We start from the raw sequence: 27,737 nt of genomic DNA, 5'->3' as shown, positions 1-27,737 counted from the left end.
CTTTTGAGAGTCATTTCTCTCATTTCACCATGTGAATCACAGGGACGAACTTGGCGCTCAGGCCTGGCAGCAAGCCCTTTTACCCACTTAGCCGCCTCTCTGGCCCATTAAGTAAAGGTTTTGTAGTATTCTGCAGCGAGTCCATCTGTCCTGTTTCATGTTGTTGTTGTTTGTTTTGTTTTTGTTTCTTTCTTTCAGTCTTCTTTCTATTTTTCTGTTATTAAAAACATATTTTTTTCATAAAATATATTCTGACTATGGTTTTCCCTCCCTCACACTCACAAACACATGCAACACAATTCCCCATTATGTAGATAAGAGACACATGTTTTCACACACAGGAATCCAATTAAAAACATAAAACTGGAAGCTATAATTTATATGCAAGGGACCTCTGACAAAAATAAAATACAACAATAACCTGAGAAAACACTATGAGACGAAGGATTTCCAAAGTTGCCATTGAATGTTGTATTGGCTGTCTAATGATGGACATGAAGGGCATTCTTGAGAGTGGTTTGAAGCCCACAGTGGGATTCCCTTGGAGAGAATTAATTTTTCATTTGCTAGTGGGTATCAAGTAGAGATAGCTGCTGGGTTAGAGATGGGGGCATATTGTCTATTTTTCTCAGAGCTGGAAACCCTCTGGTGCAGAACTGGGTAGGATCTGTGCTTGCTACCATAGTCTTTATCAGTTCATCCTGCTGTATTAAAAGGATGTTTTCTTGGTATCCCCCTTGCCCTCTGGCTCTTAGAAACCCTCTACCTTTTCTTCTGAGGGTTTTCTGAGCCTCAAGGAAAGGCATCTGATGGAGACATCCCCTTTAGAGCTGAGTGTTCCAAGATCTCCCACTCTTTGCATTGTCCAGCTCTGGGCCTCTGAATTTGTTCTAATATAATTGTAGGAGGAAGCTACTTTGATGATGGCCAAGCAAGGCATTGATCTACAGTATAGAAGAATGTCCTTAGGAGTTATTTTATTGTTACATTCCTTTAGGAGAACAGTAGTATTTGATTTTTCCTTAGGCTCCTGTCCTGTTTGGTCTCAGATTCTTGGCCACCCAACAGTATTGGGCATAGGTTTCAGCTTTTGGAGTGGCCTTAAATCCAATCAGATAAGGGTCGATTATTCTAAAAAACTTTGTGCCACTATTGCATTTTGCAGGAAAGTTTTTATTATAGATCAAAGGGTTTGTGTAAATGGATGTTTTTCTTCTACCCACCCGAATAGAAACACTCAGAGGCTTATATTAATTATAAAAGTTTTGCTGATGGATAAGGCTTATTACTAACTAACTCTTACTTTTAAATTAACCTATTTCTACTATTTTATATTTTACCATAAGGCTTGTAACTTGTTTCCTCACATCCTGCTTCTCCGGTGGCTGCTGGCACCTTCCTCAACTCTACCTTCTTTCTCCCTGTGTTTAGTTTGGCTTTACTGCCTAGCTACATTCTGCCCTGCCATAGGCAAAAACAGCTTACTTCATCAGCCAATAAAAGCAGCACATATTCACAGCATACAGAAGGGCATCCCACACCAACTCCCCTTTTCTATCTAATTAAAAATGAAAATTTTGACTTTAACATTGTAAAATTACATATAACAAAAGAGGTATCAAGCAAGAATCAAGTTACAATATTTAGTCTATTTGTATTTGAAAAATTAAAGAAAATACTCTATCATTTATTCTATCTTTGTAAATCTAAAGTTTTATATTAACTTATCTTTTATCATAACTAAGGAAAGCTATAAGTATAACTATTTAGTCTTCAACTCCATCAAAGTCCCCAAAAGGATATAATATTACCTAAGTAAACAGGAAGTACACTGTAAGCAACTTCCAAAAATTCTAGAAATGGCAGAGATATCTGATTGCCTAGACAATCACCCAAAGTTCTTCTGTAACATTGGGGAATCCATTTTCAGCCTATAGGCCTAGACAATCTGGCAGACAGTGAAGCAAGAAATTTGAAAGTGTCCCACCTATATTGCCAGTTTGTCAGTCACTTTCTTGTGGGTCCTGCCTGTCCAGTTTATACAGCATACAGTTAAACAGTCCAGGCAAAAGCAGTTTCTTGCCCGAATGACTAGTCTTGACACTTTGCAAATAAACTACATAAGAAGCTTCTTTGATGCCCATCATCCTCTTCAAGTAATTGGTGCTGCCAGGAGCAGACATGTCTCACTCGAGAGAAGAGTTTAAGTTATTAAAACATTTTAAATGCCTTATTCTGCAGGTCTTTGAAGTGTTTGAAGAAAACCTATCTATTTGAAATATATTTCTGTATTACCATAAAAATCTAACATGACTACAAGTTTGACTATTATTATGACTGTTAATTTGTATCTCTTAATAATACATTACATTTTAGAATGAGCTGCATAAACATAATACTTTAAACATGAGTATAAATATATACATATTATAACAAATTTGACCTTAAATTTGTATCAATAAACCAAAATCCATACCAATGTACTTTGAGGTTAACAGTAATTTCTTGGATTAAAGTAGATTTAATAATCTATCATTTTCCCCATCATTTCTACATCATGTTCTACCCTTATCTTTAGAAAGAAATTGACTATGACCATTAGCCATTTATAAAAACCCCCATTAAATGAAGAGAAACATTTATAAATAATATTTTGGGAATTTGAGTGTAGTTTCTTATACTACTAATTAGTGGTATTGGTTATCTTATGGGGATAGTGAGAAAATTTCGAATTATGGTTAAATGTTGGCTGTAGTAGTCTATGAGGCTTTATTATTTCAGCCAGTAGCCTTGAAAGTTGTTTGGATGTGAATCACCTGGTCATCGCTCCCATCGGAGACCACGGGGGTCTTGCCATATTAGCCTAGAAGGGATCCACAGCTTTTCATCTTCTGTGGAAACAAAAGCAGGATCTCTTTTCCAGATCAACATATTCTTAGACCCAAATTTTGAAGTCAGGGTACCTTTATGTTGGTTTAGCTTAGCAGTTCCCACAATGAAATGTCTCTCTGTAGTTAGCTCATTAGTAGTGAAAAAAAATCAAAGAAAACACAATAGTAACCACAATCCAGACTCTGAGTGTATTTGCCATCTTTATGTGGCTTATTACTCTTTGTATTATTTTTATTGTCTCTTTAAGACTTTGCTTTATTATTTTAAACCATTTTTATAACTGCCTATACCCATTTTCTTTCTTTCTTAAGCCTACGAACATTTATTAAACACAGTGTGACCTGTTTAGAGGGTTTTTTTTTTTTTTGTCTGAATATGTCTTTATTGTATATCTGTGTAAGCAGGCATGACTAGGACCAGAGAGGCCACTTCGGCTGTTGATTCTGTCCTGCTTGGCTTTTCAACATGGTGGAGGTTCCAATGAATGTCACACTTGCCCTCACCCCCCAGTGCTGCCATCAGGTAGCATGTAGCTGGCCCGAAAACTTCTTTTTTGTCTGTATGAGTAAAGGCTAAGTCCACCACACAGCACATGGTTGATTAGCCTCTCATGAAGTCTGGTGGCCTGCTCCATCTTGCAGGCAGTTGTTGGGAGATTTGCCTCTGCACTGCTGTTGGCATGAGACTGTGAGACTAGGAAGCCCAGTGGGGCTATGTTTTTGTGCATTTAGAATTTTTTTAAAGCTTTCTCAGGCTCTATGGGAATTCAAGAGCCCAAGCTGGGCACCATTTGTAGCTGGCAGTTTCTCTCCTGCCCACCAGTTCCTGAATAAACACTCAGAGGCTTATATTAATTATACAAGTTTGGCTGATGGCTCAGGATCATCACTAACTAGCTTTTACTGTTAAATTAAACATTTTTTTATTATTTTATATTTTACCACGAGACTCAAGGCTTGTTACCTTACAACTTGCTTCTCCAGTGGCAGATGGTGTCTCTCTTGATTCTGCCTTCTTTCTCCCTGTATTCAGTTTGGCTTTACCACCTAGCTATAGTCTGCCTTGCCACAGGCTAAAGCAACTTTATTCATCAACCAATAAATGCAACACATATTCAAAGTATATAGAAGGGCATCCCACAACAAGTTTGTAGCTAGCTTGGTGGTTACCTTTCTCCTTTAGTAGCATGCAGAGTATTTTCTAGTATGGGGAACACTAGTCTTTAGAGATGAAGGCTCTAGGTAGGCACCATCTCGACTTCTCCATGTTCAACAATTGTATAGGTGTTGTCTTAATGAATAGGGCCTTACTGTCAGTTTGTGGATAGCACCTGATAACCTTGGCAATAGCCTCTATTGTTTGGCCATGAAGCCCCTTTGGCCAACAACTAGATTAGATGTAACCCATTCCTAGTGATAGAAGCTTTATTTGATAATGAGAGCTGTCCCCTTGGGCTTCCCTCGCTCCCATTATTTGTAATTTTATCTAGGTATACACTTCAATTAGGTGTACTTTCAAATATGTGTACATATTAGGAAGTGTCTACTGACTTAGGCTTCCATACAACCCCTCAAATGGACCTTAGTTTTACATGGGTTACATCTAATCTGGATGTTGGCCAAAGGGGCTCCCTGGTCATACAGTACAGGCTATAGTCAAGGCTATCAGTTGCTCTCCACAAACTGACAGTTCAGTCATCCCTCCCTGGGTTTCATCTTTTGTTCTTCCGTTTTTTATTAAATGGCTGAATAATTTTTCACTATGTACACATGCCACATTTTCTTTCTTCCTTGGTCCATTGATGGACATATGGGCTATTTTCACTCTTTGGCTATTATGAGTAGAGCAGCAATAAACATAATTGAACAAGGGTCTCTGATAGGATGAAACATCCTTTGGGAATATTCCCAAGAGTATATTCTTGGATATTGAGGTAGATCAATTCCCAGCCTCCTGAGGAACTGACACACTGAATTGCATAGTAATTGGACAAGTTTTCCCTCCTATCAGCAATGGAGAAGTGTTCCCCTTACTCCACATCTTCACCAGTATGAACTGTCATTTGTTTTATTGATCATTGCCATTCTGACTGGTATAAGATGAAATCTCAAAGTAGTTTTGATTTGTATTTCCCTGATGGCTAAGGATGTTGAACATTTCTCTAAGTGCTTCTCAGCCATTTGAGTTTTGTCTGTTGAGAATTCTCTGCTTAGATCTGTGCCCCACTTTTAAAATTTGGTTATTTGGTCTTTTGATATCAAATTTGTTAAGTTCTTTATATACTTTGGATAGTAGCCCTCTACTGGATATGGAGGTGGTAAAAATCTTTTAGACTACAGTTTTTTGTAAAAGTATGTCCTTGTGATTCTCTTATTTCCTCAATGTTTGTTGTTATGTTTCCCTTTCATTCTCTAATTTTGTTAATTTGTATCTTCTCTTTCTGCCTTTTAGCTCATTTGGATAAGGGTTTGCCAATCACGTTGATTTTCTCAAATAAACAGCTTTTTAAAGTTTTTCTTGGTGACTCTATCACCAACTGCTTTCTGTTGTTTAAGTAATACTCTTAATTTCTCAGAACTGCCTTTGTATATCCCAAGTGTCCTAAGAAATCAAAGTTCCATTTTTATTTGATTATAGAGATTTCTAAAGTTTCCTCTTTAGTTTCTTCAACAACTCACTCATCATTCAAGAGTCTCAAAAAAACCATAAAAAGAAAAAAAAAAGAAAAGAAAGAGCTTATTTTTCACTCAACAAGAGGGTAACCATGCTGTCTACTGGTAATCTAGACGATCACCCCAGTTTAATGAGGTCATGGATCTTGAAGAACCTACAACTGACATTTTATTAAACCTGATCCCTAACTTCATTCTAAACATTTGACCCTATACCGACAGATAACCCCTTATTAAGAAAACTTCTCTTTGCAACAGACGGAGACCATTACAGAAAACTACAACCAATTGTAGTCAGAGTTATGGAACCCAGTCCCAGTGGGTACATCCACAATCCACTCCTTTACCTGAAGCTCTGGGAACATTGTTGGAGAAAGGATGGGAATGTTGTAGGAAACAGGGAAACAGAATTTGCTGTGAGATTGTTTCCTGGAAATTTCAGAAGCTATGCCAATAAAGCCTCGCCAACTTAGCTGCCAAAAGGAGCTAAGTGAGGCCAACTGACATGCTAATGGTGAGGGGAGCTCAGTAGGACTCAAACACACCGAGGAACTGTAGGCAATTATGGGATGCAGAGAGTGAGCAAACAGTCTTCCTCAGGGAAGAGCAGCCAATGGCGTATTCAGTGCCAGTGGTCAGCCCCCAAAATACAAAAATACAAGTACTTACATGGCCAGAGCAGGTTATATTTATATATTTAGGAATGCACACTATATTATGTTGGTCTAACAATAACAGAACAGTGGGAGAACTGGGTGAAACCAGATTGACATCCCCTCTGCCCTTGCTTGTGAACCTCTGCTACTCATCCCTCATCATTTTTGTGTTTTTATTGTGCTATGTAACATGTTTAGACATCTTAGGAGCAATGTAGAATGTTAACACCTGGCCCTGGCCCAATATGCACAGTCCAAGAAACATTTATAAGATTTTCCCTGACATAAAAGACATCAATAACTGCCAATATGTTAGTAAACAAACTGGGTTGTTGTTGATGTGTGTGTGTGTGTGTGTGTGTGTGTGTGTGTACACATATACCTGATAGAGGTATATCACAGAACGGTAGAAGCACCCAATAGGAAAGACTCAGACTATTCGACACTGCTTGTTTTATTCACTCCTATACCACACACAGGGCCTGGTACATTGAGGAAATTAATAAATGTTCACTGGATTAATTCTTGAGAGCTAGGTGCAAAGGCTACTAAGATAGTATCAAAACTCCACTATTCACAATAACTAAGCTATAAAATTAACCTAGGGACCAGGTACGTGAACAAAGAAATCATGGTCATATTCACAGTGGAATGTCTGTAGAAACTGTACTCTTCAATATTAGCATTCTTCAGTGTAGGACGAACCTTTTATGACTGGAGTAAGGTGGTTACAAATCATTTCTATTTCAAACTACAGTGACACTTCTCGTTTAGCACCATCAGACATTCCCCAGAGAGTGGTAGACCGGGACATTGCATTTAATCACCTCCTACACAGTACCAGTTGAATTTATATCAGTGCTCATGAGCCAGTAGAGTATTAAGGTCTTAGCTTTTGACAACCACTACTGTCATAGCTTCTAAATGCTTTAATAATAGTGTTAGGTCATTTAGTAATTGAACCTGAGAACAAATTTGATAAATTGCATAATTTCAGATTGTTCACCTAGAATTCCATTCACATTACATCATAAAATGAATGAAAGGAATGGCTTTTAGATGAAATCTGTGCTTTTGCTTGTCATGCATTTGAATCTTCGGCCTAATAGTTGTACATGGAACAAAGGTGTTCTGAGTCATCACTTACAAACAGAAATTTTCATAGTCCATAAATGTATTCATAATGGATCTCTGTCCTCAAAAATGCCTTGCTGAGAGCTTGGCATAGAGTAGATTATGTGAAGATTTGATGAACAGTGGACTTGTGAATTGAGTGAGCAGAGTGGAAGCAGTGAAGACCTCTGTTTGCTGTCTCTACGGTCCATGACCCTTACAGACAGCAGAAAAGTACACTGACAGCGTGATATTCTGAGTAAGACTGAATCTGATGCCCACTGACTCACACACACACACACACACACACACACACACACTCACTCACACGCACACACATACACACAGCATGACTGAAATAAAATTATTCATTTGCAAGACACATTGGAGTAGACATTCTCTCATAGCTTGGGTTTGAAGAACTGACATCTTTTATTATTATTAATTTAACTAATTGATTTATTTCACATCCCGACTGCAATTTCCCCTCCCTCTTCCCCCCTTCCCCCCCCCCCATCCACTACTCCTCTTTGCTCAGGAAGGGGCAGGATTAGCAACTATATTTATATGAACTGTTAATAGCCAGAATCACTCCCCCTAACCCCCGCCCCTGGGATTCTTCAGCAGTAGATATGGGAGCTGGTATTCAGACTTATGTCCAAAGCATCCCAGCTATAGACAAACGTGTCTAATTTCCTGGCACTCTTCTAGGGTGTGGCTATTGTCTTAGGGCACTATTACAAACATCCCTTTTACTCATCAATGTCCTATTTGGTGCAATACATTCTATGGTTGTCTTACATAACTAGTAAATGCAAGTGTTGGCAATCAAGCTCAGACAAACTCCCTGTGTCTCCTGCAAGTTCTCATTCCCTGAGACCTTCAGTTATTGCAGGATTTCATAGCATATGAAGCACTGTGGCAGGGACAGGATGGGTTCTCCTTCTCAGGTGGCTTCATGGAAATCAAAGCTTTGCTCAGTGCACAAACAGAAGGCTTTACCTTCTATTAATTAACGTAGAGAGAGGAGACGTTAATTACCGAAGACAAAACCCAGACTGGCTTAAGCAACAGAAGGAAACCCTTTGGCCCAAGTAGTTGGAGGTCCAGAGGCCTAGTTAAAGACTCTTGATTGGCTAGTTCACCAAGAGCTTGGCTTGTGATGCACTTCTATTGTTTATATACACCAATGGTGAGGGCATGCTAGTTATAGATTTCTGAGGCAGCTGTTGGGAAGGGTAATATTTGTGAGGATTTCTTTAACAAGAGATCTGCCTTTTCTGTCTCCACAACTCAGTTCCAGTAAGGTATCTGACCATAGTCACAGAATGAGTTCCATAGGCCTTGATCTGGGAAAGTAGATTGTTTTTTGACCCTAGGCTTTCGTTTACATAGGAAAGAACCAATTTACTACCCTGCTTGTACAGAAACAAAAATGTCTTAGATCATCTCATTAATATGTATGGTTTAATGGATCCTGTTTCTTTTCTTCTTTGTTTTGAACCCAATCTTTCATTATGAATATCCATCATGGGTATACCTGCATTAAACATTTGCCAGACAGTATTATTAACTGTTAGGCGTACCTAAAAAGGTAAATTCCCCACCAGCAACACTCACACTCTTCCCTCTCAAGGCTGATGCCATATTGACTGACTGTCTAATTGTTGGTCATATGGAACATCTATCTTATTGATGTCAGCAAAAGAATATCCCATGACAAGCCAACTCCCAGGAAGGATGGGCACCTGGACTCCTCTAGGCATCAGGCTGGGCTGCCTTACCCTCCCCTGTCATTAATGTAGTATCAGCCGAAGTTTGAGCAGTTCTGTAAGAATCAGATAAAGGTCTGCTGGGGGGAAAATGTGAAGACAGGCCCAGGCATTTATTGAAAGGCTTTATTTCATACCCATTTTCACAGATTACCCAGATGAACCATGAATTTTACTTCCCCCATTTTTATATAAAACTACATACACCGCACTGTACATGTAAAACAAATTTGGAAAGGAGCCTCAAGCTGGCCTCTGAAATTGTGTAAGCAATTATCACATTTTTGTGCGCAAATGCAGTAATTATATGTGTAATTTGGCAGCTGGGTTTGAAAATTTGGCCTTAAATGGAACATAGACAGGAAAAATAAATGTTGGAAAATGCCAATATTTTATAAAGATTTTGAATCAAATAATGGTGGAATTATTGCAAGCCATCTTAATTTTTAATTATAATGATCATTACACAATATACAATAATTTTTTGAGAAAGAAAAGAACTATAGATCAATTGCCCATCGTTTTTGTCAGAAAAAATGCCTCATTTCTTGAGGGAGGATAATTGTATTTTTCAGAGGTTATGGTACATATTTCAAAGGCTTTTTTTCTTGTAAAGAAGAGCTAGTGATTGCTCACTACTACAAGTTCCATGACATTTTACTCCGGGAGAACAGAACTCTTTGTACTGATTACTTTGGAGAAGAAGCAGTATTAACTCTGTGTTTATATCTGAGTTAGTAGTCTTAAATGAGATAAAGCTTTCTTCTAAGCATTAAGCTTTGGAATATAAGATTATAGCCCAAATGAAGCACAATTTAGATTTCTTTGATCTAGATTTAAATTGAACATACATTAAAAGGACAGCTTTAAAATTGACATCATGATCAATTCAAATGCGTATGATTTTTCATGTGCACATGAGAGCTAGCGCCTTGGAGGTAATAGACGGATGGCCTTTAAGTACTGGTACCTTCTGTTGTTAGCAGGATGATGTGAAGATTGACTATGGCTCTGTAGCCAGCCGCCTGGACCCCAGCTGTGACTCACCCCCTCTCAGCACTCTCTGCACTTCAGCATCCTCACCTGGTAAAATGAGAGTAGTAATTGCCCAGAGACAGAGCTTCGTCGAGACTGGACGAGACAATCTTCTGAAGAACTCTGCGTTGTGTCTGGAATCAGTAAGTCTTCAAACACACTGTTTTTGCTTTCTTGTCTTGAGTCCTCAATCTGACCGAGTAAGCAGCAAAGTTTAAACAGCCCGGAATGGTATGTGAGAGGAAGAGGTCGCAGAGTCATTGACCATCTAGGAAGTCCATGGGTGGCTGAGTTTCTCCACAATGAAAATGTTTGGGTAGCACGATGAGAAAGAGAAGGGCAGAGCTCAGCAGTGGGACTTTATTTCAGGCTGTAGTCGGGTAGGAGTATCATCACAAAAGGCTCATTTGTTGAAGTCTTGGTCCCCACCTAGAAGTACTGTTTTGGAAGATTCTGGAAATTTTAGAAAACGGAACCCTGATAGAGAAAATAGGGTGTATACTTGAGGTTTGTGCCTTGCTTCTTACCCTTTATGTCTTTCTGCTTCCTGGTCTCCAGAACATGACCCAACTTCCCTTCTCCTCACCTTCTACACAGCAATTCCGTGTCCCACTAATGACCCAGAAAACATGGAGTTTATTAACCATGGACTGAAGCCTTTGAAAACATCAGCAAAAATACAGCTCTTCTCCTTTGTCACGGTGACAGAAAGTATAAGTAACACAAATGCTGTAGCCACTAGAGTCATTCAGGCCCATGCTTATCCAGGGAATAAAGAAAGGCTTAATTAAGAAAGGTGCTCTTTCTCAAGGAGCCTACAGATTGTTGAAGGAATTTGGAGAGTTTCTGAATGACTGTCCTGCATGCATCACTATAGCAAGAGTAAAATGCTAGGAGGAAATGAATAAATGTGATGTTCTGGGAAGTAAAAAATACATACACAATCATATATCTGTGCATATATGTACATACATATACATGCATACACACACTATGAGGAGGGGAGAAGAATTGCCACATAGTTTTTCTTTTTCTTTTTTTTATTCTGATATTTGCAAGCCTTAGAATAGACAATTTGTGAAGAAACATTGAAAGTTGTGGGGATTTTGATTACATAGACTCAGTAAAGCTGAGAGAAATTCCAAGTGAAGAAGAGAGCAGAAACGGGAGTGAACAGAGAATGAATAGTGTGTGCATCCAGCTCTACAAGGAGTCATGGACAGGACAAGACTCATTCATTCAGTGTCAGGCAACTTTTAAAGAGAAGCATTTGGATCAGATTTGTTTTAGAGCAATGCATTTCAAACTGTATCAGAGGATGACATTTAGGGTCTGTTAAACTCCACATCCCTGTCCCCTGCTCTGAGACACTCTGACTCAATAGGTACTGGGTAGAGAGCATTTGCATGTTGCCCTGGATGTAGGGCTTCACCAAGTGCCCCGAGACTAACACTGACACAACAACGAGGTTTTCCGAGACTTTTGTGTGTTTTTATTACTAAAAATGCTTTGCTTGTACCTTAAACATATTTATTCGCTTTCTTGGTCACTGTTCTATTGTTGTGAGGAGACACCCTGGCCAAAGCAAGTCAGTCTCATAAAAGAAAATATTTAACTGGGAACTTGCTTATAGTTTCAGAGGTTAGCCCATTATCATCATGATAGCAGCATGCAGGCAGGCAGGGATGGGTCTCAGAGCTCAAAGCCTGATCCACAGGCAGCCAGGGAGAGGAAGGGAGGGAGAGAGACAGAGAGATATAGAGATGGAAAGAGACAGACTCACAGGGAGAACCAGAGAGACAGACACACAGAGAGAATCAGAGACAGACAGACAGACAGATAGACAGACTGCTTTTGAAATTTCAAAGTCAACTCTCAGTGACACACCTCCTCCAACAAGGCCACACCTCTTAATCCTTCCTAAATAGTTCTACTCACAGGCGACAAAGTGTTCAAATATATGAACCAATGTGGGGCCATTTTTATTCTAAACACCACACTTGCGAATTAAAAAGAAAACTGTCATGTCAAAGGATTATCTAATGAAGAAACAAACATCATTGCTTCATTTTAATTATTAATGATGCAAGTCTTTTTAAAGACTTGCTTTTGTATTTGAGTTCATGCCATTGTTTTTTAAACTTTGATACAGTCATTTAAATAGATGCTTCTTAATATTTAAACTAAATTTTCTAGATTTGTTTATGTTTCTGAAGAATGTATTGTACAAAAACACAAAGTCCAGTTTGGGAGAATTCACTTATGATGTTTTAAATAAATTCCCTTCACAAACTATAGGAAGTTGATTGGTAGGCACTGGAGAGATGGCTCGGTAGAGTGTCCACTGCACAAGCATGAAGACTGAAGTTCAGATCCCCAGCACCCATGTGAAAAGCTTAAAATCCTATTGCTGGTGGAGGTTTGGAGTAGGCAGAGACAACAAATTCCTGGGCGTTACGGCTAGTTGGTTTAGTATCAGTGAACTCTGGGCTGAAGGAAAGAACCGGTCTAAAAAATAGTGTGGAGAAATGGTTGAGGAGAATACTCAGTATTGAATGTTTCCCTCCAACTGTGCACATGTACACACACACACACACACACACCTTCTCTGATGTCAACAATAGTCATTGCAAACCAATAAGCAATGCTGCCAGAATTTCAGTGGTGACAGGAAACATTCTGTGTGCTTCTGGCTCCAAGGCCTTAGCTGCCAATGCTTGACTGCATACATCAGGGTGAACAATGTTGAATGTAACATGTGCACTTTCAGAAAACTTACTCAAAATCCTTAAGATTTTGGTGAAGAAAGTATGTTGGTTATAAACGTTTTTTATTTATTTTATTTATTTTTTTCTTTTTATTAAAAATTTCCACCCCCTCCCCTTCTATCGTTTCCCTCCCATCCTCCCATTCTCCTTCCCCCACCCTCTCCAGTCCAAAGAGCAGTCAGGGTTCCCTGGCCTGTGGGAGGTTATAAACGTTTTTACCATCAAAGTACTAGTAACTTTTGAGATTGTGTCTTACCCACATGTTGAAACTTTGGTTATTAACAAAATGAAATTCTTCATCTATTTTATTTATTATTATTATTATTATTGTTACTATTATTTAAGTTATTTCCTGGTATTGAGACAGGGTCTCATGTAGACCAGTATGGCCTCAAATTTCCTCTGTAGCTGAGGCTACACTGACCTTTCCCCTGAACTCCTCATCTTCCTGCTTCTGTTTGCAAGTGCTGGGATGACAGTCACATGTCACTATGTCTGGATAACTTCTACATTGTTTATTATTGCAAACCAACCAAGTGAGAACTATGTGCTGAGACCTGGTAAAACACAAAATACTAGAAGTGTCCATAATTTCATTCAAATCACTGATCAAATTCTCAAAATACTGTTTGATTTGTCCCATCTTTTGCAAAATTTGGGAAATGTTTTTATGCATCTTATGAAAATGGGCTCAAATTCCAGTGAACTTTTTTGAAAAAATTGGTTAGATATTGGCCAAAGAAAAACATTAAAGGCAACAAAATCATAACACAAAATATCCAGGAAATCTGGGACACCATGAAAAGACTAAACATAAGAATAATATAGATAGGATGATAGGAATACCAGCTCAAATATATAGAAAATATGTTCAACAAAATCATAGAAGAAGACTTTCCCAACCTAAAGAAGGACATGGCCAAAAAGATACAAGAAACTTCAAGAACACCAAATAGACTGAATCAAGAAAAAAAAGAAACCCCTTGCCTTGTCACATAATAATCAAAACACTAAACATATGGAATAAACAAAGAATATTAAGAGCTTCAAAAGAAAAAGGCCAAGTAATATATAAAGGTAAACCCATTGGAATAATACCTGACTTCTCAATGAAGAGTCTGAAAGCCAAAAGATTCTGGACGGACATTTTGTAGACACTAAGAGACTATGGATGCCTCCCCAGATTACTATACCCAGCAAAACAACTTTCAATCATGGTAGATGGAGACAACAAGATATTCTATGACAAAACCAGATTTAAAAAATACCTATCCACAAATCCAGCCCTACAGAAAACACGAGAAGGAAAACTGCAACCCAAGGAAGTTAGTCGCACCCACAAAAAGGCAGGCAAGAGTTAATCCCACACCAGCAAATCTCAGAAAAGGGAAACACACACACACTACTACCCAAAACAACAGGGATCTACAATCACTGGTCATTACCATCCCTTAATATTAATAGATTCATTTCACTTATAAAAAGACACAGGCTATCCCAATGGATATGAAAACAGGATACATCCTTCTGCTGCATACAAGAAATACACCTCAACTTCAAAGACAGATATTACCTCAGAGGGAAGGGCTGGGGAAAGACTTTTCAATCAAATGGACCTAAGAAGCAAGCTGGTGAGACCATCTTACTATCTAACAAAATAGACTTCAAACTAAAATTAATCAAAAGAGATGAAGAACATTTCATATTCATAAAAAAATCATATGAAAAATCCATCAAGATGAATGAAAAAGTTTGTTTAAAAGAAATCCCACACTAGCTCAGAATTGAGAAATATATTGTTACTTATTTAGGGGTAGACTCACAAATTAGAATCCTCTGCTGGAAGGGAGATCAGAAACCGAATCCTGCAGCTGGAAAAGAAGCTGGATGCATTTTCTACATTGGCATAAATAGTATAGGCCATGCCCTAGTGGGTGGGTAACTACTGGCTGTAGGATTTCCTACAGCACCTCCCCCTTTTGTTTAAATAAGAGAGTTCTAAGCCTAATACAAAATTATGTACAATAAGAATAAATAATATTTAATAATTGTCCTATCCTAACTAGTTTAAATCTTGTGTAATAAATAACTAGGCCAAGTCATGAGAGGACAGTAACTTCAACTATCTAGTCTTCAACCCCATCAAAGATCTGAGAAGGGAAATAATATTGCTTGAGTAAGCAGGAAGTCCAATCAAGCAACTTTCAAAAGATGCAGTAGATGACAGAGACAACTGGCTACATCAGCAATCACCCAAAGTCTCATTTGCAACATTAAAGCAACCAACTTTGGCAAAGGCATAGAATAACTGACAGACCATTTTTAGAGGCAAGAAAAATTTTAAAACCGTCCTACCCTGTCTTGGCAAGATTTTACAGTCCATTTGCTAATCCATTTCTGAATACTATGTAACTTGTCAGTGGTTGAGATATTGTCAGTTTTTTGCCCAAAGGCCAGTTTTGCCAAGAAGAAATAAGCTCTAAGTGGAGTGTCTTTGGTGCTCAACATTCTTTCGGGACTAGATTGGTGCTGCCAGAAGCAATCATGTCTCATGTCAACAGAACCATAAGTTATTTAAATGCCGTGCTCCACAGATCCTTGAAGGGATTGAAGAATACCTATCTAGACAGAATATAATCTCTATGTATCTAAAGAATTTAATTGATCTGACTTTATGTAAAACAAACATGAACAACTATTGACCTATAATAATTAATACCTGTATCTTGATCAGAGGTAGGATTTATATATAATGCAATATAAAAATATGCCCTAAAAGTTGTATCAATATACAAAATGTCCTAAACCAAGGTAGAAACATACATATATACAATCTGACAAAATAGCTTTATATATGTACAAATAATGTAAACAAAAGTAACAAATATAATTTAAACTTGTATCAATATACAAAAACTATACCAATGCAAATTATTCATAAATAGTAGCTCACAAGTATTCACTCTATTACCCACTATTATTATCTCCCCCCTTTTTTTGAACAAACATAATTTTCTCCCCAATCCTCTAGTACAAGTAATAAACAACAACCCCTAAACAATGTTCCCAACACTATGGACAAACTTTTTGGGGTAAGGTATCGTTTTCTAGAATTGCTTCTCACTGTCATGGGGATGATATTCTCTTAATGGGATCCTGCTCAAATTAAGTGGTGGTTAAGTTCCAAAATTATTGTCTAGTATAGTTGCATACAATTTCTGAGCAGTCAATAGTTTTTTTTCTTCAAAGTTCTCACTTGGAGTTCTGGCCAGAATATGAGAAGGTGCACCATTTCAGCAGCTGGTACCCGAAACAGTCTTATAGTAGCACTGTCTACATCATGATGTCATCTCAATGAGGTGGAATGTTTGCTATGGGGCCCATCTTATTCCTGGAAACTTAAAAGATTACTGAAAGAAAAGGATCTGTAGGAAAAATCTATTGTTCATTATGGAAAACTTAAACATCATTCATATAAACATATGTACAATGAAGAATATGATATAGACAAAATAGGCATGAAGAAGGTAAATTTTTTCCTAAAGTCTTCCTTTTGTCCCATATCAGATGGCTCTCGCTATGAGACAGAAACTCTGAATGTTCCTTTTAATAACACACTTGGATTTAGAGAAGTATAGAGCCATTGTCCAACTCGAAAACCAGCTGAATATATATATGTGTGTGTGTGTGTGTGTGTATGATGTATGTGTTTTAAATGTAAGTGTAACCAGTACCTTTATACATAATTTACATCCCTTTTTCTAGATGATTCTTAGTGGATAGTTATTTTTTGTTCTGTCAGCATTCAAACATCCAGGGTCTCTTGAGTTTTCGATTATGTGTAATTTTCCTGCAAAGATAAGAGCAGAACCCTGCCCCAACCCTATATGGCTTTCCTTAACACCTGAATGGTTGTAACCATTGTGGGTGAGCTGTCATTTCTCTGTTTCAGTAGGTTTATCCTTTTCAAAATGAGTCTTTATTAATTTTGATGGTATCCATAATTTTTCTTCTCCTATGAAAACAAGAGCAAAACCCCTTTCCCAGTGTAGCACATCTCCTGGTTTCCATTGTGAGGTCAACACATCCTTGAAATATACTGGTTGATTCAATTCAGAAGTTCTTTCCATTATTCAATGCCTCTTTGCTGCAGTTGTTCCTATCTCATTAGTGTTAAGAAAATTCACAGTTAATAAAGCATTATCCAATCTATTTCTGGGGTATTTTCCATCCCTTTATGTTTGTTCAGCATATCCTTTGTAGTACGATTTGAACTTTCTATAACTGCCTGACCTGTGGGATTATTTGGTATGCCTGTAATGTGCTTTTATTTTATAATAAGCAAAAAAGTGTTTCATTTTCTTAGATACATATGCTGGATCATTGTCTATCTTCATTTGTGCAGGAATGCCCATGATGGCTATAACTTCTAATAAATGTGTGATTACTGAATCAGCCTTTTCTGAGCTCAAGGCAGTTGCCCTTGAAAACCTGAATACGTATCTATGGTGTGGTGTACATATTTTAATTTGCCAAATTCCTTAAAGTGGAACACATCCATCGGCCAGATTTCATTCCTTTGAGTACCCTTAGGGTTACTCCCTACAGGCAATGGTGTTTAATTATAGAAAGAGCAAGTAGGACACCTTTTTATAATCTCCTTAGCTTGTTGCCATGTAATAGAAATCATCTTTAAGCCTTTGCTATTGATGTGATTTTTTTATGAAGTTCAGAGGCCTGCAATACACTTCCAATCAATAATTGATCAATTTCTGCATTACCTTGTGCTAGAGGACCTGGCAAACCCATATGGAATTGGATGTGTGTTATGTATATAGGATGAAGCCTATTCCTGATTATGTCTTACACCTGGATAAACAATGAAGTCAATTTCATGTCATCTGGTATAAATTCAGGAGTTTCAATACGTAAGACAACTCTTTCTGCATATTGTGAATCAGTAACTATATTGAGAGGTTCTTTAAAATCCCTTAGCACCATAAGAGCAGTATATAATTCTGCCTTCTGGACAGAATTATAAGGGCTTTTTCCACCTTACTTAATTCTTCTGATCCTTATCCTGCCTTCCCTGTTTTATTTGCATCAGTATGGACTCCAGTTATTGAAGTATCATGTACAATTTGGGGAAGAATACAAAAAGTTCTCTTTATAAGGTTAAGTCTATCGCTTTTTGGGATAATTGCTATTAATTTCTCCTAAAAAAGCAGCACAAGCCCTTTTCCAGGATTCATTGTCTTACCATAATTTTTTATTTCATCAGTAGTGAAAGGCACTATAATCTCTGTTGTGTCTATACCTGCTAATTGAGGAAGTCTCAATTTACCTTTTATAATCAATTTGGGATCTTTTCCACATAAGTTTTTAATTTTTTACTTGGTTTATGTGGTAAAAAGATCCATTCTAAGATAATATTGTCCCTTTGCATTAAAATTCCTATAGGAGAAATTCTGGAAGGCAATATGACTAGAATACAATTAAGATTTGGATTCACCCTATCCACATGTGCCTCCTGTAATTTCTCCTCGACAATTGTCAATTCCTTTTTTGCTTCAGCTGTTAATTCTCTGGTACTATTCAAATCTTTATCACCATCTAAGGTTTTGTTTAAATGAATTATTAGATCAGGTGTTATCCCAACAGTCAGTTGTAGACTAGAAATGTCGCCCAGTAATTTTTTTTAAAGTTTATTAAATTATAAAAGTTTCCATTTCCGCCCCTCCTCCCAACACCCTCCCACTTCCCCCACTCCCTCTCCTCCTCCCTCTCCATCCCTAAGAGTAGTCAGGGTTTCCTGCCCTGTGGGAAGTTCAAGTTCCTCCCCCCTCCCTCCAGTTCCAGGAAGGTGAGTGTCCAAACAGACTGGATCCCAAAAATCCAGTATATGCAGAGGAAACAAGTCCCAGTGCCATTGTCAATGGCTTTTCAGAAAGACTCCGGGCCAGCCACATCCAGAGAATCCGGCCACATTCAGAGAATCTGGTTAGATCACGCGCTCATTCAGTTCCAGTCCAGCTGGCCTTGGTGAACTCTCATTAGATCAGTCTCCTTGTATCAGTGGGTGATGGCGCCCGTCGCAGTCCTGATTTCTTTTTTCATTTTCTTCATCCTTCTGCTTCTCATTTGGACCGTGGAGGGTTCTGTCCGGTGCTCCAATATGGGTCTCCGTCTGTATCGCCATCCAACGTCGGATGAAGGTTTCCTCTGCTCTTGCCCTCTTTGTTCACGTTCTCCTTCCTTCTGCCTCTCGTTTGGACCTAGGGAGCTAGGTCCAGTGTTTCAACGTGGGTCTCTGCCTCCATCTCCCTCCATCGCCAGATGAGGGTTCTATGGTGATATGCAAAATGTTCATCAGTGTGGTTGTGGGCCAAGGCCGGTTCAGGCACCCTCTCCTCTGTCCAGAGAACAATCTGGGGATCTCTCCTTGGACCTGGGATCCCCTTTATACTCAAGTATCTTGTAAACCATAAAATGACTCCCTTAGTTGAGGTATATACTTCCCTGATCCCATATCTATCCATTCTCCCTCCCCCCATCCCAGTCCCCCGATCTTTCCCCATTCCTCCCCTACTCCCTTCTCTCTAACCCTCTCCCCTTCCAACAGCCCCCCCACCCCCCCCCCCCATGCACCCGAGGTTACCTGGCACTCTTGTCTATTTCCAATCTCCGGGAGGAGAGCTACATGATTTTCGTCAGGTTCACCTTCTTATTTAGCTTCTCTAGGATCACGAATAATAGGCTCAAAGACCTTTAATTACGGTTAGAATCCACTTATGAGTGAATACATACCATATTCCTCTTTTTGGGTCTGACTTACATCACTCAGTAAAGCGTTTTCTATTTCCATCCATTTGCATGCAAAATTCAAGATGTCATTGTTTTTTTACCGCTGAGTAAAACTCTAATGTATATATGTTCCACACCTTTTTTAACCATTCTTCTATTGAGGGGCAACTAGGTTGTTTCCAGGTTCTGGCTATTACAAATAGTGCTGCTATGAACATAGTTGAACAAATGCTTTTGTAGTATGTTAGGGACTCTCTAGGGTATATTCCCAAGAGTGGAATTGCTGGGTCCTGAGGGAGGCTGACTCCCAGTTTCCTGAGAAAACGCCACACTGATTTCCACAGTGGCTGTACAAGTTTACATTCCCACCAACAATGGATGAGTGTTCCCCTCATTCCACATCCTCTCCAGCATAGGCTATCATTGGTGTTTTTGAGTTTGGCTATTCTGACAGGTGTAAGATGATACCTCAAAGTTGTTTTGATTTGCATTTCCCTGATCGCTAAGGAGGTTGAGCATGACCTTAAGTGCTTTTTAGCCATTCTAAGTTCGTCTGTTGTGAATTCTCTGTTCAGTTCAGTACCCCATTTTTTAATTGGGTTAATTAGAGTTTTAGTGTCTAGTTTCTTGAGTTGTTTGCATATTTTGGAGATCAGACCTTTGTCTGTTGAGGGGTTTGTGAAGATCTTCTCTCAGTCAGAAGGCAGCCTTTTTGTCTTACTGACAGTGTCCTTTGCTTTACAGAAGCTTCTCAATTTCAGTAGGTCCCATTTATTTATTGTTTCTTTTATTGTCTGCGCTCCTGGGGTTCTGCTTAGGAAGTGGTCTCCTGTGCCTATGTCTTGCAGACTACTTCCTACTTTCTCTTCTATCAGGTTCAAAGTGGTTGGATTCATGTTGATGTCTTTAATCCATTTGGATCTGAGTTTTGTGCATGGTGATAGATATGGATCTATTTTCATTCTTCTACAGGTTGACATCCAGTTATGCCAGCACCATTTGTTAAAGATGCTATCCTTCTTCCATTGTATAGCTTTAGCTCCCTTGTCAAAAATCTGGTGTTCATACGTTTGTGGGTTAATACCCGGGTCTTCTATTCGATTCCATAGGTCGACTTCTCTGTTCTTATGCCAATACCAAGCTGTTTTCAATACTGTTGCTCTGTAATAGAGTTTGAAGTCAGGGATGGTAATGCCTCCAGAAGTTCATTTATTGTATAGGATTGTTTTGGCTATCCTGGGTTTTTTGTTTTTCCATATAAACTTGATTATTGTTCTCTCCAGGTCTGTGAAGAAGTTTGATGGGATTTTGATGGGAATTGCATTGAATCTATAGATTGCTTTTGGTAGAATTGCCATTTTTACTATGTTGATTCTCCCAATCCAAGAGCAGGGGAGGTCTTTCCATTTTCTGGTATCCTCCTCAATTTCTTTCTTCAAAGACTTAAAGTTCTTATCAAATAGGTCATTCACTTCCTTGGTTAGAGTTACCCCAAGATACTTTATGCTATTTGTGGCTATCATGAAAGGTGATGTTTCTCTGATTTCCCTCTCCACTTCTTTATCCTTTGTGTATAGGAGGGCTACCGATCTTTTGGAGTTGATCTTGTATCCTGCCACATTACTAAAGGTGTTTATCAACTGTAGGAGTTCTTTGGTAGAGTTTTTGGAATCGCTAATGTACACTATCATATCGTCTGCAAATAACGAAAGTTTAACTTCATCCTTTCCAATTCGTATCCCCTTGATCCCCTTATGTTGTCTTATTGCTATTGCTAGAACTTCAAGCACTATATTGAAGAGGTATGGTGAGAGTGGACAGCCTTGTTGTGTTCCTGATTTTAGAGGAAAGGCTTTGAGTTTCTCTCCATTCAATTTGATGTTAGCTGTTGGCTTGCTCTATATTGCTTTTATTACATTTAGGTATGATCCTTGTATCCCCAGTCTCTCCAACACCTTTATCATAAATGGGTGTTGAATTTTGTCAAATGCTTTTTCAGCATCCAATGAAATGATCATATGGTTTTTTTCTTTCAGTTTATTTATATGATGGATTACATTGATAGATTTGCGTATGTTGAACCAGCCCTGCATCTCTGGGATGAAGCCCACTTGATCATAATGGATAATTTTTCTAATGTATTCTTGGATTCGGTTTGCCAGTATTTTATTGAGTATTTTTGCGTCAATGTTCATGAGTGAGATTGGTCTGTAATTCTCTTTCTTGGTCGTGTCTTTGTGTGGTTTTGGTATCAGGGTAACTGTAGCCTCATAAAAAGAGTTTGGCAATGTTTCTATATTGTGAAATACATTAAGGAGTATAGGTATTAGCTCTTCCTGGAAGTTCTGGTAGAATTCTGCATTGAAACCATCTGGTCCTGGGCTTTTTTTGGTAGGGAGATTTTTAATAACAGCTTCTAATTCTTCATGACTGACAGGTCTGTTTAGATTGTTCACCTGGTCTTGGTTCAACTTTGGTATATGGTACTTATCTAAAAAAATGTCCATTTCTTTTACATTTTCCAACTTTGTGGCATATAAATTTTCGTAGTAAGATCTAATGATTCTCTGAATTTCCTCTGCGTCTGTGGTTATGTCCCCCTTTTCATTTCTGATCTTATTAATTTGCATGTTCTCTCTCTGCCGTTTAATTAATTTGGATAGGGGCTTGTCGATCTTGTTGATTTTCTCCAAGAACCAGCTTTTTGATTCATTGATTCTTTGGATTGTTTTCTCTGTTTCTATTTTGTTGATTTCAGCCCCCAGTTTGATTATTTCCAGTCTTCTACTCCTCCTGAGTGAATCAGCTTCTTTTTTTTTCTAGAGCTTTCAAGTGTGCTGTTAAGTCTCCAATGTGTGCTTTCTCCGTTTTCTTTAATTGGACACTTAGTGCTATGAACTTTCCTCTTAGCACTGCTTTCATAGTGTCCCATAGGTTTGAGTATGTTGTGTCTTTATTTTCATTAAATTCAAGGAAGACTTTAATTTCTTTCTTTATTTCTTCCTTGATCCAGGAAGTTGAACAATAGTTGACTGTTCAACTTCCATGAATTTGTTGGCTTCCTGGGGGTAGCACTGTTGTTGAATTCTAACTTTAATCCATGGTGGTCTGACAAGACACAGGTGGTTACTAATATTTTTTTGTATCTGTGGAAGTTTGCTTTGTTACCCAGTATGTGGTCAATATTCGAGAAGGTTCCATGAGCTGCAGAGAAGAAGGTATATTCTTCCCTATTTGGGTGGAACGTTCTATAAATGTCTGTTAAGTCCATTTGATTCAATACCTCCAATAATTCTCTTATTTCTCTGTTAGGTTTTTGTCTGATTGACCTGTCCATTGGTGAGAGAGGAGTGTTGAAGTCTCCTACTATTAGTGTGTGTGGTTTGATGACTGCCTTGAGTTCTAGAAGTGTTTCTTTTACATAAGTAGGAGGCTTTATATTAGGGGCGTAGATATTCAAGATTGAGACTTCCTCCCGATGAATTGTTCCTGTTATGAGTATAAAATGTCCATCTCCATCTCTTCTGGTTGATTTTAATTTGAAGTCAATTTTGTTGGAAATTAAAATGGCCACACCTGCTTGTTTCTTCGGTCCGTTTGCTTGAAAAACCTTTTCCCAGCCCTTTACTCTGAGTAGATGTCTATCTTTGTGTTTGAGGTGTGTTTCTTGTAAATAGCAGAATGTTGGATCCTCTTTTCGTATCCAATCTCTTAGTCTGTGTCTTTTTATAGGTGAATTGAGTCCATTAATATTAAGTGATATTAATGACCAGTGGTTGTTGACTCCGGTTATTATTATTTTTTGTTTATTTGTTTAATAGAGTTTGTATGTGTTCCTTTTTGGAGTTAAGCTCGTGAAGGGTCGCTAGATGTCTGAGTTATTGTAGGTAATGTTGCCAATGTTGGATTCCTTGGGTTGCGATTTCCTTCTGTTACTTTCATTAAGGCTGGGTTTGTGGCTACGAATTGTTTAAATTTGTTCTTATCTTGGAATATTTTGTTTTCTCCATTGATAGTGAACGATAGCTTGGCTGGGTATAGTAGTCTGGGTTTGCATCCATGCTCTCTTAGTTTCTGCAGTACCTCTATCCAGGACCTTCTGGCTTTCATGGTTTCCATAGAGAAGTCCAGTGTAAGTCTGATAGGTTTACCTTTATAAGTTACTTGCCCTTTTTCCTTTGCAGCTCTTAATATTCTTTCTTTAATCTGTATGTTTTGTGTTTTGATTATTATATCGCGAGGGGATGTTTTTTTTTTTTGATCAAGTCTATTCGGTGTTCTGTATGCTTCTTGAACCTTCATAGGAATATCATTCTTTATGTTGAGAAAGTTTTCTTCTATAATTTTGTTGAACATATTTTCTGGTCCTTTGATCTGCAGTTCTTCTCCTTCTTTGATCCCTATTATTCTTAGATTTGGTTTTTTTTATTGTGTCCCAGATTTCTTGAATGTTTTGTGATGAGAGTTTATTGGATTTGCTGTTTTCTTTGATCAGAGCATTTATTTTCTCTATGGTGTCTTCAGACTCTGAGATTCGTTCTTCCATCTCTTGTATCCTATTGGTTATGCTTGATTCTGTAGTCTCTGTTCGTTTACCTAGATTTTCCATATCCAGCCGGCCCTCGTTTTGTGTTTTCTTCATTGACTCCATTTCAGTTTTCAATTCTTTAACTGTTTCCATTACCTGTTTGATTGTTTTTTCTTGGTTTCCCAGTGTATCATTCATGGATTTACTCATTTCTTTGAACTTTTTGTTATATTTCTCATCCATTTCTTTACTAATTTCTTCAATCTTTTTGTTGTACTTCTCATCCAGTTCTTTAAGGGAGTTATTCATATCCTGTTTAAGGGACTCTATTGCTTTCATAATGGCATTTTTTCCCGCTACTTCTGAATTAAGAGGTTCAAGACCTTCTATTGTAGGGTCATTGGTATCTGGTGTTTTCATGTTGTTTTTTAGATTGCTGGAGGAGTTCTTGCCTTGGCGTCTGCCCATCTCTTCCTTCAAATGCTCTCTATTGGATCTTCTGGTACCAGGTCAGGTTCCCTTGTTGGGCAGGGACTTCACTGACAGAAGGTCTACCTTTTGGCAGGTAGCCTATTAAAACACAGGCACTCCCTCCTGCCGGGTTGCACTTACAGCCCCGGCCCAGTGCGCAAGGGAGCTGCTCTGGGGAGATCTTGTGGCCCCAGAGGGAAGGGGGGAAGAGAGGAAGGTGTGCCTGGATAAAGACTGGGACAGGATTTGGGAGAGCTCTGCAGGGAGGAGCCTCCTCTGCCTGGTGACCAGAAAGTCGAGGGGGGCGGGGAAAGTCTGAATTCCTCCTAGCCAAAGCCCTCGGGACAGGAGAAAACTCACCCCTCCTCCAATGGATGTCTGCTAGAAGATCACTGTCTCTTGCTGGCCAGGAGTGTGGCTGAGCTGAGACAGAGCTTACCTGTCCTCAGGCAGGCTCTCCAAGCAAAGGAACTGCCCCTGCCGGCCTGAGCCCACAGCCCAGGCCCAGCGTGCAAGGGAGCAGCTCTGGGGAGATCTTGTGGCCCCAGAGGGGAGGGGGGGAAGAGAGGAAGGTGTACCTGGATATAGGCTGGGACAGGATTCGGGAGAGCTCCGCAGGGAGGACCCGCCTCTGCCTGGTGACCAGAAAGTCGAGGGGGGTGGGGAAAGTCTGAATTCCTCCTAGCCAAAGCCCTCGGGACAGGAGAAAACTCACCCCTCCTCCAATGGATGTCTGCTAGAAGATCACTGTCCCTTGCTGGCCAGGAGTATGGCTGAGCTGAGACAGAGCTTGCCTGTCCTCAGGCAGGCTCTCCAAGCAAAGGAACTGCCCCTGCTGGCCTGAGCCCACAGTCCAGGCTCAGCGTGCAAGGGAGCAGCTCTGGGGAGATCTTGTGGCCCCAGAGGGTAGGGGGGAAGAGCTCCCAGTAATTTTTGAAAGTCATTAAGAGTCTGCAACCAGTCTCTCCTAATTTATGCTTTCTGTGTTTTAATTTTATGTAAGCCTATTCTGTAACCTAGGTAATTAATAGGATCTTCTCTTTGAATTTTTTCAGGAGCAATTTGTAACCCCAATTTAGGCAAGACTTTCCTTATTCAAACATTCTTTCTAAAGTATTTGTATTTTAATCAGATAACAAAATATCATCCATGTAATGGTGGATTCCAGACCTAGGAAATTGTATTATTTCCACTGTCTGGCTGACAACGTATTGGTACAGGGTGCAGCTATTGAGCATTCCCTGTGGGAGTATGGTCCATTGATATCTTCTAGTAGGCTGAGAACTATTATAAGTAGGCACTGTGAAGGCAATGATTTCTCTATCCTTTTCTTATAAAGGTATAGTGAAGAAACAATCCTTTAAATCAATAACTATGAGATGCCATCCCTTTGGTAACAGAGAAGGAAGAGGAATTCCAGGTTGTAGAGGGTCCGTAGGTTGAATAACCTTGTTGATAGCCCTTAGATCTGTCACCATTCTCCATTTTCCAGATTTCTTTTTAACAACAAATACAGGAGAATTCCAAGGGCTGGTAGATTCTTCTATATGTCGAGCATTTAGTTGCTCTTGTATCAGTTGTTCTAAAGCCTGCAAATGTTCCTCAGCTAGAGGCCACTGCTTAACCCATATTGGTTTTTCAGTTGACCATTTTAAAGGTAGGGCTTTTGGTACCTCTGATGGTTTATCAATTGCTTTGTGTTCTTGTACAGCGCGAATGACTGGTGTTCATTGTCTGTAATACCTTCTAATATTTTCCTCAGATACATAAGTTTTGGGGGCTTCAGGAGTGGTTATCTGGGTATTCCATTGCTGAAATAGGTCACAACCCCACAAATTCACTGCAATATTGGCGATATATGGCCTTAGTCTTCCTATTTGCCCTTCTGGCTCTATGCATTCAACCCATCTTGTGCTTTGTTTTACACGAGATAGGGTTCCAATCCCTGTCTGAACATCTACTCTTGAAGAGGCCATTTTGGATGCCAAGATTCTGGATTAATGATACTTACACCCACACACGTGTCTAATAAACCTTCAATAAAAATGCCATTTATACAAACTGGTCGTTGATCATTTATAGAAGTCTGCCAAAATATACATTTTCTCTGTCCTATTGGAGTATTTGACTCATCTTCCACATTTAACCCATCATTTAGACCAGTATTGTTTTTAGAACAGGCATTGGATTTTTTAATTTTCCTGGCAAGACACGTTCTCCACAGTAACTGGGAATCACTGGACCACATTCATCATGGGGTCCTGCGAGAGGCCCCCCACAGTGTTTCCTGATGGTATCAGGTTGCCTTGTCTACCTGTCATTGATCTACATTCATTGGTCAAATGTCTACCTTTGCCACACCTCCTACATACACTAGGAGGTTAAGTCCTCCTATTTCTTCCATTCCCAGAGGAGGCATTATTCCTAGGAATCTGTTATCTTCAATCCCTTTTCAGATGTCCAATTCTACCACAATTAAAACACCTGGTATTCTAATGTCTTCTCTTATCATTGGAAATTGCTTCTCCTACTCATGCTTCAGTACCATAGTCAAGTGTCTCAATATTCATTGTGTGCAAGACCCATTCATCCATGGGTGCTGATCTGATCTTTAAAGGCCCAAAGATCCATTTGCATTCAATGTTGGCATTCTTGTAAGCCAAAGATTCTATTATTATACGTCTAGCTTCTGGGTCAGTTACCCCTATTTGTACAGCCCTAGTTAGTCTTTGCAAAAAGTAACTAAAAGGTTCTCTCTGACCCTGCTTAACCCTAAAATATGATTTGACTCTCTTTCCTAGTTCCTGAATCCTGTCTCAAGCCTTTAAAGTTGGTATGGTACATAGGACAGAAACCCCAACAACAAATGGCCTGCCTTTCCAATAATAATATCAGAAAGAGTATCTTTCTGATACTCTTGATGACAAGATGTGGTCATCATAAAGAGCTTGATTCTGAGGGTCAGGGTAAACTCCTTTGCCCAGAATTTGATCTAGGGAAATCTCAAGTCCTTTTGCTTTTTCTTG

Source organism: Myodes glareolus, chromosome 18 (assembly GCF_982192425.1).
Source record: "Myodes glareolus chromosome 18, mMyoGla1.1, whole genome shotgun sequence".
NCBI classification, from domain to species: domain Eukaryota; kingdom Metazoa; phylum Chordata; class Mammalia; order Rodentia; family Cricetidae; genus Myodes; species Myodes glareolus.
This window is presented reverse-complemented; position numbering follows the sequence as displayed.